The sequence below is a fragment of the Pleurodeles waltl genome, chromosome 3_1 (assembly GCF_031143425.1).
Source record: "Pleurodeles waltl isolate 20211129_DDA chromosome 3_1, aPleWal1.hap1.20221129, whole genome shotgun sequence".
NCBI classification, from domain to species: Eukaryota; Metazoa; Chordata; class Amphibia; order Caudata; family Salamandridae; genus Pleurodeles; species Pleurodeles waltl.
The window spans coordinates 86,618,564-86,636,373 of record NC_090440.1 but is presented as its reverse complement, the minus strand read 5'-3'; the positions used below and the strand labels follow the sequence as shown (position 1 = coordinate 86,636,373).

At 41.0% G+C, this 17,810-nt stretch overlaps 1 protein-coding gene across 3 annotated transcripts in view; it reads left to right on the top strand.

Moving 5' to 3' along the window:
• The window catches only part of ANO1 (anoctamin 1), a 616,593-nt gene that overhangs the window by 435,888 nt on the left and 162,895 nt on the right, over window positions 1–17,810 (top strand). The window lies entirely within an intron of this gene.

The following is a 17,810-nucleotide window of genomic DNA, read 5'->3' as shown; positions in this document are numbered from 1 at the left end:
GCGCGCGCCCATGTGTGTGTGTGTGTGTGTGTGTGTGTGTGCGTATATAAATTAATTTACCTAACTATAACTAAGCTATAACCTTTGTTTTTTTAATAATTTGATATAATTAGGTTCGTAAATTCAGAACCTAACTATAACATCCCTGTAATCTTTATTTTTTCAGCAAATATACATATATATTCACTGGAAATCCAAAGGTTACAGGGACGTTATAGTTAGGTACCGAATTTCCTCGTACAAAACCATAGAAATTCAGCAGTTATAGTTGGAGTTCTTACAAGTAACTATAACTCTAAGGTAACTATAACTTGCACCCTCGCCATGCACAGTTGTCTCATCAATAGTTTTATTGCTGATGTTGCATTGATAATATGAAAGATGAGATAGAAGATGTCATCAATGATATAATATGTGGAGTAATTAGCTGTGTGTGGCGAAAGCGCAAGTTATAGTTACCTTAGGGCGTGCGCTATAGTAACTTGAAAGAACTCTAACGATAACTGCTGAATTTCTATGGTTTTGTATGAGTAAATTCAGAACCTAACTATAAAGTCCCTGTAACCTTTCGTTTTTTCAGTGAATTTATGTTTTTTTAACTTATAGTAATTTTCATTACTATACGTTAATCCAACCAATGTCGTGCAAGACTTTAGGCCGTGCGCGGCTGCGGTTGGCCACAGGGCCTGGCCTGTGGCCATGCCCTGAGCCCAACACCCTATAATCACCCAACCTTGCACAGCCTTTGCCTGTGCACAGTAGAAATTACCTGCAAGGGCTGGCCTGCAGCCAGTCCCTGTGGCCAACGCCCCTAAACACTCAACCCCATGCCGTCACAGCCCTTTGGCGGTGCACGGCAAAAGTTGGCTGCGGCCTCTCTGGGTCTGAGAATAGGTGTGAGAGGGTTATCTTGGGGTGAGAGTGGCTGTCAGATTGTCTGTCTCAGTGTGAAAGTGCGTACATCAGTGTTTTAGTGAGTCCGTCAGTATGTGTGCGGGTCTCTGAGTGGGTGCATGAGGGTGTCATTGGGTCTGTAAGTGGGTGTGTGACAGTCTAAGTGGCTGTGTGAGTGGGGGCATAACTGTCTGAGTGGGTGTGTGAGTGCATGCGTGAGTGCCTGAATGGGTCTGTGAGTGGGTTCATAGGTGTGTGAGTGGGTGTGTGAGTGGGAGAAACTGATTGAAAGAGATACAGAGAGAGAGAAAAAAAGTGAGAGGCAGAAAGAGAGAGAGCTTTTTGGCTTTCATGTCTGATATACTTAGAATGAGATATTTCTGTACAATTTAAAATAAAAAGTTTATCTGTCATTTAAAAAAAAAAAATAGTTTGTACTTTATAACAAAAAAAAGAGGAAACTAGTCCAGCTGAACTCGAACCTTCAATGTGAAGGTCTGCAACCTTCACACTGAACTATTGCTTTTCTATTTATTTTTTTTGCCCTTTATGGGCTATCTGGGACCGCGGGGGAGTTCTGAATTTTTCAAAAACTACGGAACGGATTTACACCAAATATGCAAAAGTGTAATCTGCGTACCGACAGCTAGCTTTCTGCCAACTTTGGTGTAATTCCATCCTGTGGTTCGGTCTGTAGACGTGTCTTAAGGTCCTATGGTAATTAACATTGGAAGCATAACTTTTTTGACCCACCCTTTTTCTTGGCCCCTGCTTGACAGATCACCCCAAAACTTTCTATGTGCAACAAGAATCACCGCAACATTTTGTTTTTGTGAATATTCATCAAACGACGCCAAAAATATAGGCAAGTCAAAAAAAGCTTTTTCTATGGAAACATGGTCCTAACTATAATTACCTAGTGCCAACCACCACTAGTTAATATATGTACATAATTTTTGTAAAATCGAAAGGATGACAGCCATTGAGTAATATATATATTTATATATATATATATATATATATATGTAATTTTTTGTAAAATCAAAAGGTCTCAGATAACACCAGATCTAAAAAAGATAATAGAAATTTCCAAAACAAATTCTGTAGAAGGTACATTATGAGTACGATATAAAAACAATTCTCTACTTAATGTTAGCTACTCAACCACTAGTCGCATATCACAAACATCATTTTTGAGGAATTCACTGGTCTCCACATATGACATAATTTCTTGCGCATAAAGGTGCACTGTATTCTCTATGTGTGGTATATTCTAAGCATATGCCTAGACTTTGTCTGTACATGATGGTATTAGAAATGGGGTCTTTGGTTGACAGTCAAGTTACCCCCTGTTCAAGCAAGGACCCTCACTCTAGTCAGGGTAATAGAGAATCACCCTCAGCTAACCCCTGCTTACCTCCTTGGTAGCTTGGCAGAGCAGTAGGCTTAACTTCAGAGAGCTAGGTGTAAAGTATTTGTACCAACACACACAGTAACTTAATGAAAACACTACAAAATGACACAACACCAGTTTAGAAAAATAGGAAATATTTATCTAAACAAAACAAGAACAAAACAACAATAATCCGACATACACAAGTCAAGTTATGAATTTTTAAAGATTAAACTCAAAAATAGCTCTTACAAACACAAAATGCTTCGATGACGTGTTAACACAGCGTCGTGACGGTGTCGTTCCCAACAAGCCGACACCAGCAGCGCCGGACACGGAGTCGCGTAGACCCCCAAGTACAGTACCTTTGGTGAAGAGTGAAAACAAGTCGATGCACGAAGTCGGGGATCGCGGCGTCAGTGCAAAACGTTGAATTTGCGCACTTAGAGCGGCGTCAATCACGATGTGGTGTGGCGACTTCCACGGAGTCGCGGACTTCAGCGGGGCTACAACAGCGTCGGGCCTGCGAAGGTGGTCGCATTCCAGCGAAGATCACGGAGTCGAGTGCAGGCAGCGTCACCAGATTCAGCAGCGGCGGCGGTCCGAAGTCGATTTCCTTGAATTTCCACCAGCTTTCCTTTCAAGGGCCCAGGGACTGGATAGGGCACCACTTGTCGAGCAGGAGTCTCTCCAGGGACTCCAGGTGCTGGTAGAGAGAAGTCTTTGCTGTCCCTGAGACTTCAAACAACAGGAGGCAAACTCTCAATCAAGCCCTTGGGGATTTCTTCCCAAGATGGAAGGCACACAAACTCCAGTCTTTGCCTTCTCACTCTGGCAGAAGCAGCAACTGCAGGATAGCTCCACAAAGCACAGTCACAGGCAGGGCAGCTCTTCTTCCTCAGCTCTTCAGCTCTTCTCCAGGCAGAGGTTCCTCTTGTTTCCAGAAGTGTTTCTAAAGTCCGTGGTTTTGGGTGCCCTTCTTATACCCAATTTCTCCTTTGAAGTAGGCCTACTTCAAAGTAAAGTCTCTTTTGAATGTGAAATCCTGCCTTTCCCAGGCCAGACCCCAGGCGCTCACCAGGGGGTCGGAGACAGCATTGTGTGAGGACAGGCACAGCCCTTTCAGGTGTAAGTGACCACTCCTCCCCTCCCTCCTAGCACAGATGTCTCATCAGGAAATACAGACTACACTCCAGCTCCCTTTGTGTCACTGTCTAGTGTGAGGTGGAACCAGCCCAATTGTCAAACTGACCCAGACAGGGAATCCACAAACAGGCAGAGTCACAGACATGGTATAAGCAAGAAAATGCTCACTTTCTAAAAGTGGCATTTTCAAACACACAATCTTAAAATCAACTTTACTAAAATATGTATTTTTAAATTCTCAGGGACCCCAAACTCCACATGTCCATGCACTCCTAAAGGGAAATCTACCCTTTAATCAGATTTGAAGGTAGCCCCCATGTTAACCTATTAGAGGGACAGGCCTTGCAACAATGAAAAACGAATTTAGCAATATTTCACTGTCAGGACATATAAAACACATTACTATGGGGGTCATTCCGACCCTGGCGGTCATGGACCGCCAGGGCCGGGGACGGAGGAAGCACCGCCAACAGGCTGGCGGTGCTTCAGGGGCAATTCTGACAGCGGCGGTAAAGGCGCGGTCAGAAAAGGGAAACCGGCGGTTTCCCGCCGGTTTTCCCCTGCCCCAGGGAATCCTCCACGGTGGCGCTGCAAGCAGCGCCGCCATGGGGATTCCGACCCCCTTCCCGCCAGCCTGTTCCTGGCGGTTTACACCGCCAGGAAGAGGCTGGTGGGAACGGGTGTCGTGGGGCCCCTGGGGGCCCCTGCAGTGCCCATGCCACTGGCATGGGCACTGCAGGGGCCCCCTAACAGGGCCCTATTAAGATTTTCAGTGTCTGCAAAGCAGACACTGAAAATCGCGACGGGTGCCACTGCACCCGTCGCACACCAGCAACTCCGCCGGCTCCATTCGGAGCCGGCTTCATCGTTGCTGGGGCTTTCCCGCTGGGCGGGCGGGCGGCCTTTTGGCGGTCGCCCGCCTGCCCAGCGGGAAAGTCAAAATGACCGCTGCGGTCATTTGACCGCGGTACGGTCTTTTGGCGGTCTCCGTCCGAAGGGCGGCGCCCGCCGGGGTCGGAATGACCCCCTATATGTCCTACCTTAACCATACACTGCACCCTACCCTTTGGGCAACCTAGTGCATACCTTAGGGGTGCCTGACATGTAAGAAAAAGGAAGGTTTAGGCCTGGCAAGTGGGTACACTTGCCAAGTCGAATTTACAGTTAAAACTGCACACACAGACACTGCAGTGGCAGGTCTGGGACATGATTACAGGGCTACTTATGTGGGTGGCAAACCAGTGCTGCAGGCCCACTAGAAGCATTTGATTTACAGGCCTTGGCACCTGTAGTGCACTTTAGTAGGGACTTACTAGTAAATCAAATTTGCCAATCATGGATAAACTAATTACATACAATTTACACAGAGAGCATATGTACTTTAGCACTGGTTAGCACTGGTAAAGTGCTCAGAGTTCAAAGGCCAACAGCAACAGGTCAGAAAAAATAGGAGGCAGGAGGCAAAAAGATTGGGGATGACCCTGCATAAGCAAAAAAGTCCAACAGATGGAACAATTACTTTTTTTTCCATGTGATAGAACATTCTGGGCATGGCAGTGTTTGGGTATATACCAACATGTATGGGGTAAATAATCAATTCTACGCTATATGGCAGCGGTTCTTGGGCATACATTGCTCTATAGTGTCTGTGCAACCTCATTTAGTACATCTTGTGGTTCTTAGTACATCTGTAGCCTGATGTTGCCATATAATCATTGAGAAGCTGTCTCATGGCTGTTAGTAGTTAGCAAGTTTCCTTTAAAAGTAATAAGGGTCGCCTACCAACACTTTAGCCAGATGCCTGACAGGTGCATCTTGACCACTCTCTCCAGGTCTAAGTGATCCATGTGCTTTAAGTTTCAAATCCACTTCTTTACTGTTGAGTGTTGGTAGTGGTTTGGAAGGATTGGTGCTTGTTATGAGCTTTTGACCTGAGATTGTGTGTATTTAGATTTTGGGCTGGAAACACCAGTGAGGGTCCAGCAGTGTAGCAAGGATGCCCTGGGCCCTGGAGCAAGCATGCAAAAGGGCTGGGATAATAAAATACAGCAATTATCAGGTTCAATGGGCCCTTTAGGGCTCTGGGCCGCGGTGCCACTACAGTCGTAGCTATGCATCTAGGAGAGTCACATCTGATCCAAGCCTGGAAGACAAGAGTGATCCTTAGAAATGGCACTAGTGAGGTTAGGAGAGCGATTACCAAGGCAGGGCTGGCCCGCCCTGGCCTTCAGCTCAGTTCTTCACAGCATCAGTACCGGAAGCTGTCTTGATTAAGGATGCATGATTCTGTAATCACTTGCTGAAAGATGTGGGATGGCTTGTGGGGACAAATCAATTCCTTTGAAGACGACACCAGCACTGTTCCCTTTCAGTGGCAAATGTTTGGGCTAATGTTGATGTTATTATTATCTGTTGCCGGTGCGCTTATATTTTGGCCTTGCCATTGCATGAATTCCAAAATGACCACTGTGCATGCATATGCATATATGGCGTCTGTCTTGTAATGGAGCTTCTTACTTTTTTTATTAAACTCCATTACTAGACTGCTGCCGTGCATGTCCACGCACATTCAGTATCCATCTTTTAATGGAGTTTTAAAACAAGCAAGAAATACCATTGTAAGATGGCTTCTGTGGGGTCAAAAAACAGTGCCAAAGTCAGTAGGCTACCACTTAGTTGTTCCTTTTCATTCTTTCATGCAGTTCTTTTTAACACTTTGGGCCTGATGTAGAAGTCGGCGGAGAGAATACTCCATCACAAACGTGACGGATATCCCGTATGCCATATTACATTTGCAAAAGGATAGTAAGAGGTTGTAATACGGTGGCCGGGATGTCTGTCACGTTTGTGATGGAGTATTCCACGCCACCGACTTCTGAATCAGGCCCTTTGTTACGTTATTATTTTTGACTCTGTTAATTTGTTTTTGAGCAAAATGAGCATAGTACAAAAATGTAAGATAGCGTATGACGTATTTGATTGAGAGGCGAAATACTGCTGATGCGGTTTACATTTTTTTCCGAATTTAAAATATTATTTTCTGTACGTTATTTTTGTTGCATTTTAGAATGTCCCCCTCACGGTCAACAGTTATTGAGTATCTTAAATGTATTGCTGTATTTTTAACACATACAAATTGCACCCTAAACCTGAAGAAAAGATGCACCATCCAATTGACAAACTAACAGTACAAAAAAACGAAAAAACAAAATCGAGTACATTTCAAAGCAATCTGAAACAGTAAAAGAAAATGCAGTATTCAAAATAAAAATGAAAAGATGGCAAAAAGAGGGTAGTATCAGCACAAACTGTGTGCTCAAAAGTGGAATACAATAGCCCCTAGCTCTACCTCTTCTCCCTCAGAGTTTTTATTGTTAAACCCTATCTTGAACACAATTCAAAAATATTCAAACTAGAGATAATTTTCATGCATTTACAATGCCATTCAGTGGATAAGCTCATGTCTTTTGTTAGGGCTGTGAAGGCACTTGTCATAACAGAGCACCCTGTCTAAAACAACATTGCATAATGTAAGCTTTACTCAAACTTGGTGCCCTTAAACTCAAATTACTAAAAAACAAAATACATCACGCATAAGTAAAATGTCAACATTTAAAGAAAATTGAGAACCCTTTCCAAAACATATCTGGGATATCAGTCAGACATTCTTCTAAAAATTGAAACGTGCAGGCCAGTAAAGTGTTCATGTTTAATCTCTGCAGGATACCTTGTACAATGCTCTAAAACTCTGTGGAGCGAGTTAGAATGGAGTATCTGACCGCAATCTCAGAAATAAATAAAAAATAAAATAAATGCAGCTTAATGCAATCTCCTAAATAAATACAAAATAAATAACTCCATACCTATTGACAGCATGATTCCTTTCAATAATAAAAATAGCACTATTAAAATCAGTGTACCGAAAAGTAATAACTCATCAATATACAAATATACAACTGTACAATTTAAATTTAAAATATTCTGGATCTCATAATTTTGCTTCAGGTGTAAATGTATATTTATTTGGAATGCTTCGGGGATATGCTTTATTCCGTTGGCTCAGCAGCCTTCCTTATCCTAAGAGACAGAATAAAAAAGGCTGTGACTGCCCACTCGGCGGATGAATAAATTATGTGTTAAAGAAAGTCTCAGAAAGACGCAGCCCGTATCTTATGCAAAATCCCAAGAAGTGGGCATTAATCCCTTCTACTTCATGACAGTCACACAAGCAGGGTTTTTTGTGGATAGGTCTTGAATGTTTGAATCTAGCTGACTCCAGTTGGGTCATGCATATTCCTGAGCCTTGGGCTTAGCCTATAGTTACATAGAATTGTGAGATATCTTTGAGTGTAGCAAGCCAAGCCATTGCAAAGAGCATCAAATTTATCCCCTGTTAGTCTGCAAAGTGCCTGTATTTATGAAGCACAGTGCTGTGGCTATTGATAGCTCTCTACTGTGATATTACAATGCTTCTAAGCTCCTTGAATCTTTGCTTTCCCAAACTCTCAGGCTTCCAAATGGTACCTCACCTCAAAAGGGATCTTAATGGTGAATACTTCAAGATAATCATGTTGCAGGCTTCATAATGGATATAAGATCCAATTTCAGCCCTCAGTGTATTTGTGGACGTTCCTCGATGTGAGGCAGGAGTGTCCTTTGGATAAGAAAAAGATGACTTGTTGGCCCGCTCAGACTTTGTCACTACAAGAAACGGTCTCTCTCCTCCTTTTTCACATTTTTGACCCTTATGTTTTGACTTCTGGAATCCAGTGCTTTGCAGCAAAGCAAACAAGAGCAGTAGAGTTCCAGAAAACATCACTTCCCATATTGCTAATGTGTTCACACCAGAGACTTCCCACCAAGAAGTTGACAGCAAGATCCTTAGATTTGTTTTCCTTCACTGATTTTCTTGCTCTTTCTTAGAGGACTGCTGGGGCCTTTTGTCAGGCATTAACAACAGATGGAATATAGCAGTTTGATGCCCATTTTAACAGTACTTCACAACAGATAGCCTGGATTTGTGATAGTAATTAAAGTATTTCCAGTTATCACAGTTCATATTGTTTCCTTCTCATAGTGGAGAGATGGAAGGGGTTTGGCAACCACCCTATTGAACCATGAGTCACCCATATCAATGAAGTAATTGAATAGGGGCTTGGCATGCTTACAAATATGTTTAACCCTGGCTGTAGTCAGGATGGGCTGAGCTGGGTGATCTTACATATCAAATCCTACCCATAACAAATTACCTACGTAAGTAATTCATATGAGTAGAATAAGGAAAGTTTCTAGACTCATCACATTACGTTTCCACCCAACTTTGTCCCAAAACACATGATCAAAACAAACTTAAAATTCTTTCAAGGCCCAAAAAAGAGTGATATATTCTATGATATCATTCAATACTAAACATTAATACATTTTTGATTTCCAACTTTGGCATATGCTATTTTATTAAGTTCCTTAAGAAATTAAATCTATTTAAAAGAAGTTTCTTAAATGTGTAAAGGCACTTTCAGCGAATTAAGAAGAGGTTCCAAGTGCACCATTCTTATAAATAGAAATATACTATATTTATTTATTTACTTCTTCATTCAGTCATCCATTCATTCTTTCATTTATTTGCTTTGTGAATATGTTGCCTGCTAATTCAAAGCACAGGAAACATTCAGGAAGAAGCAAGAAGGCTGACAGTCACTAGATTCATCATGTTGTTCTGTACTATTCTTACATATCGAAGATTTGAAACACGATTAACCCATTTCTACTGATTGATCAATCTGAATAGGCATCTGGCTTTCTGACATTGTGCAGTTGGTGGTTCTTACACTGATCCATGTTTTTGTACTTGAGATACCTCAGATTGGGAACCAGAGGCTTCCTGTTTCCCTGGTGATTCAAATTGTCTCCTCACTATTGTAATTTCTTCCCATTTCTCATCCTATTGTCAGTCGCCATGGTGGAGCAGACGCTTATTTAACATCTCAGAGTTTTTGTTTTCCAGATTTGTGGCTTACCTTGTCCTCTTTCGATCTCTGAATCAAATACCTGTAGGTGACATGGAGAAGACAGGTAGAATCTTCTGCTTCAATGAAGTCTTATTTCAACTAGTAGCTGTCACACATTTTAAAGAAGGTGTATGAGCCCCGCTTTTAGATGTTCATTTCTACCTATGAAAAGACACAAATTGGGTAGAGTTGCAACAGAAACCTATATGTTTCATTAGGAGGTGCCTTCTCAGCTCAACCAGTAGGCCTCAGTAGTTGATAGGGTTGTAAAATATTTTGATTGAAAAAAAGTATTTTCCATGAAGGACTTCATTCATATTAATCCTCAAACAGAACCCCTGAAGTGGCGAAGTGGTGCTGTCAACCTCATAGCAGCGTGCTAGGTTAATCTCCTTATTTATTCATTCAACACCAGTATTTGCTTTTTATTGTGTAGAATGTCTGCATTTGAGCCTGGCTTTCCAGGTCCAGCTCTGGGCCCTTTGTAATTGCTTCTTTGCATCTTAAATACAGGGCTGAGATAGATTCTCAGTGTGTGCACCCTCAAATCATGCAGCTGAGTCAGTAGTTGTTTCTTTAGTGTGAGGACTAGTTAAAGGTCATTGTCTACTGCATCATCTCTAGATAAAGAGACCAACATATGAAATCTGTCACAGGCCAAAGGTCAATTTTGAATCATTATTTTTGATAAGTAAAATCAGAAGCTCTGTTTTTAAGGCAAAACATGTTTTATGACAGATATTGGGCGATTTCACCAAAATATTCCCTTACTATGAGAAACATTTCAGTTTTCTGTGAAGGTGGAGCAAGCAAAGGAGCAAGAACATTACTGTGTCTAATGTCATGTTTTGCCAACATAAACATAGGTTGAATTGTCCTAATTAAGTGTTCAGAACAAGAAATCAAACTTAATATTTGATGGCAAATATCACTCCAGCAACATTGATCTTCTTACATGGTCAGAAAGTCAGGGAACCTCTTGGGGTTCTTCAACTTACTTCTTAGGTTGCGGTTCACATAAGACAAACAAAATCTTTAAAGATCATGAAGACTGTGTGGTTTTCATTGCTTAAATTCTAAACACAATAAAAGTCCTGTTCTATTTCCATCTAAAATATTTATAATCCATTATAAGTGCATTTTTTGTGTCTTAAGTTGCCCAAGGTTGAAAATTGATAGCTACATCAGGAAGACATCTTTAGTCTCAGATGATGGCTTTCCCCTGTGATACTTCCATTCATCAGTGTGAAGTTTCAGTTCCAATTAATTCGGATGTTCATGGCCATAATCAAACAAGCATTTGCAATGCAATGGGTCTCGCATTTGCTCGAGTTAGAACCATTTGCGTTGTAAGCTCCTAACCGGACTTTGCTTGCCACATAAATTGAAAATGAAAAGTAAAACAGTTTCACATAAGCGAGCCGATTCTAAGCGCCACGCCATGAGCATGAGCGTGAAGGAGACACACAAAAGAAAAAAGAGGTTCACTCGCAGTCAAACCTATCTGCAAAAGTGTAATTAGCCATGTAATAGGGTCGATGTCCAAAGCAGTAACCAAACCGCCCCTAGGTGGGACAAACGTAAAGCATTTACCAATGATAACACCGGATTTTTGAAGGGCAAGCTCATGAGCAAGCAATAGTGATGGGCGTGAGGTGGGTGTGGTTAAAAGCCCAAATAGATAACACGTTGGATACGCAGCGTTTGCGCAATATTATGCTCAACCTAAAAACGTGGCCCCAGAGTCTCTTAAGCAGGCTTCTAAAAATTTCACCAGCACAAAAAACAGGTTTTCAAAAGTAAAAACATTTTGCCTCTCAATACCTCAAGAGGCAGATAGCAGCATTGCTATGGGTCGGTTTATTGGTTTCCTCATGAGAGCTGGTGGTGGCTATGTTCTGCAGATAAATATGATGCTTACGTCAGTCAACATTCCCTTAGCTTAAACTGTCTTCTTCCACTGAAGGTGCTTCAGTTTCTAAAATCTGTAAAGCGATTCAGCATTTTCATGTGAATCTAGTAGGAACCGATTGTTGGTTGTAGGGCGTGCGGGAAAGGTATATCTCTTTTAGCTTTATAGCTTGACCTGCTTATCTTGTGCTAAAAGGTGCACACATTCAGTTCTACCACATATGACATTAGAAACAGAATATACAGATTCGACACTTCTAGTTTTTACAACTCCAATTCAATCTGTTGTGTCCATTGTAGAGTGAACATCGAAAGTCTGCATCTTCAGGCTTCAGTCTGAACAGACCTATCAGAAAACAGAAAGGAGACAAGCTGGTCCCACATTGGTCTATGAAAGCGGGAGGAGACGTTCCTCTGTTTCAGTATTTTAGAGTTGGAGGTTTTCTCCAGACCACCTTTGTTCTGGTTGTGGAGAGACATTTTCAGAACCATTTGCTATGCAAATTACCAGTGAGAAGTTAACGATATCCTCATGATCTGGTATATAGCTCCTAGATGACAGCTGTCTTTCTGCAGTTCGCGTAGCAAGCTTAACAAGCTTTTGCAAAGCCAACAGGTCTGGTCTTGCATGCTGATGAAGTGATTATTTTTTATATTTTTTATCATAAGCATCTGAAAAAAACAGGCTGCCACCAGAATCTAACCACCGTATACTTGCAATCAAAATGTTAAATGTGCTAGAGGTTTTTTAAACAACTCTTCAGTTGTGCCAGGCATTTTATTATTATTTGTTGGGAAGGTGTCAAGAAGAAGAATTGTTTTTACTCTATATTAAAGCATACAGATAGGCATTTTGTTACATGGAATCAAACAGATACCCGCTGTAGGAAGTAGTTCAGGTGTTGGCTGCCCTGTGTAACAAACTGTGGAAATATGTTTGCTCAGTGAGAATCCTTGTTAGGCCCTCTTAAGAGATGTCGTAATTTGCTTAGCCAACAGTAATTTTGCATACCTTACTATTTTTGTGTCTGTGTGTCTGATGGTTGCCTCATAGAAAGGTTTACACTCGACACTGTAGGCCTGAATTGGTGATAGTGACAAGCTGGAGGCCTTATTGATGCACCAGGAAATGTAATGTCCGATGCAATAGGTCTGGTCTTCTTCTTATGAAACATTATCACAAAGGCAGTAGGTCTGGCTTATTAATTGTGAATAATTAAAGCCATTAAGGGTTATTTTCATATTGTAATACAGGATATAAATGGGTATTTTGTTACATGTAATCTCATAGATTACCCTAGTAGGCAAGGGTTTTGGCGTTAGCACTCTGACAAAGCCTTGGGGTTTTCACTGTGATGACTCTTCTTAGGCCCTGTTGAGAGATTGTATATTGTTTTTGAAACTGTATTTGTCTACATATTTGTTATTTTATAACCGTATGCATGATGGTTGCAAGTTCAGGAGCACTTGAATAGGCCAGTGTTGGGTAAGGTGTAAAGCCAATGGTAAAAAAGTAAATGCTTCATCAGCTCACGACGGAAAGTCATGATAGATTTCATTGGTTTGATCTGTTTACTATGAACTGGTATGACAAAGCCAGAAGGCCTGACCTACATATTGTGAAATGCATGTATTATGCCTTTATGGTTAGATTACATTGCAGTGTGTTAAACCTACAGACAGGTATTTTTTACATGGAATTTCACAAATTGCCACAGTAAGCAAGGATTTTGATGTATAATCTATAATAATCATTGTTGCACTCTATTAGGAGAGAGTATTTTACTTTGCCAACTGTAATTTTGTATACATTTTTACTTTTGTGAATGTATGACAAGCCAGTGATAAAGGCTAAATGCCTGGTTGTTTATTAAATGTTATGATAAATGCACTAGACCAGACCAGATATTTATTCTAGAAAGCATATGTTAAAGTCAATTGGCATTTCAGGGTGGATTGTTATTACTTTGAACTACCTACAGATCAGTTTTCTGTTACATGGAATCTCACATACTAACTTAGTAGGAAAAGGTTTGGTGCTGGGTTCCCCTTTCACAAACTGTGCGTATAAATGTTTTGCACTGTCATAATCCTTGCTAGGCCCTCTTAGGAGAGATAGTAGTTTGGGTTGAAAACGGAAATTGTCTATACATTTGCAATTGTATGACTGTAAGCAGTTGGTTGCTATGTGGGAAACTGGCGCACAGCACAGTAGGACTTAGTTGCTTATGGTAACAAGCCAATAATAACAGCTATAAGCTTGATTGGTGTGTAGGGAAATGTTATGGCAGACACCCTAAGTCTGGCCCGTTCATTATGAAAAGGTATTACAAAGGCATTAGGTTTGGGCTTTTTCATTGCGAAAAGCTTATGGTAAAGCCAATGGGCCTCTTACAGTGGCTTATTATCACCATTATGATACAGTCTGTAGAAAGGTATTTGCTTACATGTAATCACACAGATTACTAAAGCAGGCAACCATTTTGATGTTGGTCACCAACTCTAATAAACCACAGGAGTAGAATTTCACAGTAATAATACTTAGCAGGCCCTGTTGAGAGGGGTTGTGTATTGTTTTGTCAACAGTAATTTTCTATATATTGGTAAATTTCTTACTGTATGACTCATAGTTGCCAACCTATTAGCACTTTACTAAGGGCCAGATGTAGGAAGATTCTGAATTGCGACCCACAAATTGCGAGTCAGAGCGACTCGCAATTTGCGAGTCGCAATTCAGAATGTTGGATGGTGTTCATGACACCATCTGTGACTCGCAAGGGGGTCGCAAAGGCCCTCCTCATGAATAATCATGGGGTGGGTTGCAATTTGCGACCACCTTGCGGGTGGCAGCATTCACAGGGATGGTGGCCTGCTGCGGACAGCAGACCACCATGTCTGTGACTGCTTTTTAATAAAGCAGTTTTCTTTTTTTTTGTAATGCAGCCCGTTTTCCTTAAAGGAAAACGAGATGCATTACAAAAACGAAAAATGAAACGTTTTCATTTCATTTTTTCAGAGCAGGCAATGGTCCATAGGACCACTGCCTGCTCTGAAAAAATGTTTGCAGTGCCATTCTCAACGGGGAAGGGGTCCCATGGGGACCCCTTCACTTTTGCGAATGGGTTACCATCCATTACAAAAGGGTGCAAACTGCGATTGGTTTGCGACCGCGTTCGCGGTCACAAAGCAATCCTGCATTGCACTGCGACTCGCAATTAGGAAGGGAACACCCCTTCCTAATTGCGACTCGCAAACCCGCTTTGCGATTCGGTAACCAGGTTACCGAATCGCAAAACGGGCTTTGTGCATTGCAAAGTGCTTTTTGCATGTCGCAAACAGCAAAATTCACTGTTTGCAACGTGCAAAAAGCTTTCTACCTCTGGCCCTAGGTCTCTGAGCACTTCACTAGGTCTATGTTGTATATAGTGGCAGGCCGTTGGTAAAGGCTAGAGGCCCTACAGTTCACTGCAAAAATGTATGTCAAAGTCCTTAGCTTTGATCTGTTTATAATTAAAACTTATGACACAGCAAGTAGGCCATATCTACATATTGTGAAAAAGCCTTTATTAAAGGCAGTAGGATTTTAAGAGTGGACTGGTACTACACTGTGCTAAAACCTATCGGCAGGTATTCTATTACATGGAATCCATTAGTTTACCATAGTAGGCAAGGGGGTTTGATGCTGGCTACCCCCTTTGAAAAACTGTGAGTATAGAAGATTTTCATTGTCAGAATTCTTGTTAGACTCACTTAGGAGAGATGGTGCTTTGTTTCATCAAACGTGATTTTGTATAATATGTATTTCGTATGACTATGCCTGATGTTTGCCTTGTGGGAAAGCTTAAGCTCTGTTTAGGAGGGCTCAACTGATTATAGTAACAAGCCAATGATAACCGCTACAGGCCTGATTGGTACAGTAGGAAAACATATTTCTGATGCTATAGGTCTGATCTCTTTATTATGCAAACTTTTGATAAACACAGTAGGTTTGACATATTGTGAAAAACATATGTTAAAATCAATAGGCATTTAAGGGTGGACTTTTATTTCTCTGTATTAAAGCCTACAGATAGGTATTTTGTTACATGGAATGCCTTGTATTACCTTTGTCGGGAGGATTTAGGTGCTGGTACTACCTCTGACAAACCTTAGAGAGACAAGATTTGCACTGTAACAATTCTGGCAAGAATCTCTTTGTAGCTGTCTACCAGGATCTTGTAATTAAAAAACTCAATCTGTAAAACATGCACATGTATGAACATGTATCCATATAGATAGATAAAGAGGCTTTAGGCCATCACTGATCTACCATTGGTCTGTCTGAGTGCCATTTACACTCCATCCATGTAAGTGTGTTGTATGGGGTAATGGATCAGTGCACATCAGTTATTGACCCTCTTGCCTGTGAATGACAACATTTTCATATCACATGTGTACATCCACCTGAAAATACGTGCTTCAGTGTCAGGGTTGGTAAACCAATTTCCATTTTTCTCCTAATATAGTTCCCCTTTCATGTCCTTGCTTCTCTTTCTATGTTAATGTTTCTTAAAAGAATACTACAACTCTCCAAGCAGTGCAAGTGGGTCACTTGCTTGCCACTCACTTTATCTGCAGTGAGTCACATAATAGTGTATCATTGTTTTACCATTCTAATATTACAATGTGGCAGCCAGGCTCAAACTTTAAAACAATGATAGACTACTTACAATATGTCTGCGAGACGGACACCTGCTGCTATGTTCAGTTTTGTTGTTGTAGATGGCAGCCTTTTTTCTACTTGTACTGCTTTATTTATCTTGCATATGTTGATTTTGTGTGTGTTGTATTACATTTGTATCAGTGGGTGATTGCAAGAATGAGTCAGTTGATGGATGAATAGATACACGAGTGCAAAGAGAGTGACAGAGTGCATGTGTGATGACTTATTGAATGCTTAAAACCATCAGTGACACAAAGGACACCTTCTTTTATAAGCCAGACCTATTGGTATTGCCAGTGCTTGTTCTGAATGCATACAAATATTTGTTAAATTTATGATCGGATGTAAGTCAGTACCAAATACTTCCGATAGCTGTAACTGTGCTATAAGGTTAGACTCATTTTACACTGTCACAAGGGCATTTTAATATCTCAGATTTATGCTTAAGAACAAATAATTTTATAAATTATTCTTCATGGTATTTTTAGTTATCGTTTTGTTACATTTTTTTTATTTGGATTCATTTTATGATATATATTTTCACTTTTAACTCAAAGCACTAAATACAAATTTCTTATGGTAATAATCTCACTCCCTACTGTGAGAGTATTTCATTACCACACACAGTGAATTGCCTGCTTAATTCACTTGGGTCATTACCGCAGGTAGATGATTGCATCTCATAATTGGATTTGCTGAACCTACCAATTAGCTTTCCTTCTTGTCATCGAAGCAAATTGCTGTCTTGCATTTTCTACTGCGTGAGTATGGGAAAGACGTGAAACCTCCTATCAGATATTCCCAGGCTGCTTCATGCTGTGTCCCACAATACTGGGCAGAAAACTTCACATAAACAATAACTCTAGGGTCAGTCCTGGGGGCAGTGGCACAAACATTGTGTAACCCTCCACAACATTCATGTAACATCCCTTGTTGAGATTGTTCAGTTAGCAATGACATGCATACAGCCAACACATGTTCATATCGGCCTATAATCCCTCATGTCCCATTACTTTTTTAACATTATGTTTTTTAGACCCCATACTGCCCTGTGTTAATAAAACACATACTACTGCGGTTAAGTTGGTTAGAAGTGCGTCAGCTTGTTTCTGGAAAGCGATGTATGATGTAGATAAAGTGATTTTCCCAGGATCTCACTAGTCTACTATATAAACCGGAATTATAAATCAAGTTTCTTGATTGAGGTTGACACATTTGTACTAGACCGCATCTCCTCTACCACTTCTGTGTGTTTTACTCAGTGCTTAATTTGTAAATAAAGAGGTGCTGGTGCCCAAAGTGGTCCTCTTAAACACGCAGCTGCTGCAATTAAATGTGTGAACACGGAGTACTGAGGCGCCGCAATCCTGAAGCCATCTCGGGCCTCTTCAATCCATTTACAGCCACTCCCTGCCCCTTCAGCTCACTCTTGCAGCTTTCTATTTTCTTCCCTTGTGACGCTTTTTCATTTTTCTCTTCCTCCGTCTTCCCCATATGTGTCTTTTGCTCGCAGCAAATGCTTGAGGCAGAAGAGGAAGCCCCAGCCCTAAAAAATAAGTGCCGGTGCTCAGCACCGGAAACAACAAGCACAAATTAAGCACTGGTTTTACTGTTACCAGCACCAATGATGTGTGTGTTAGATTTTCCATAACCAATGCTTTAGTTGTTGTACAACCTCTTTTAGCCCTGCTAGTGGTCAACATGTATACACAAGTATAGTTCAAGAATAATCAAATCATATACCATGGCTTAGCAC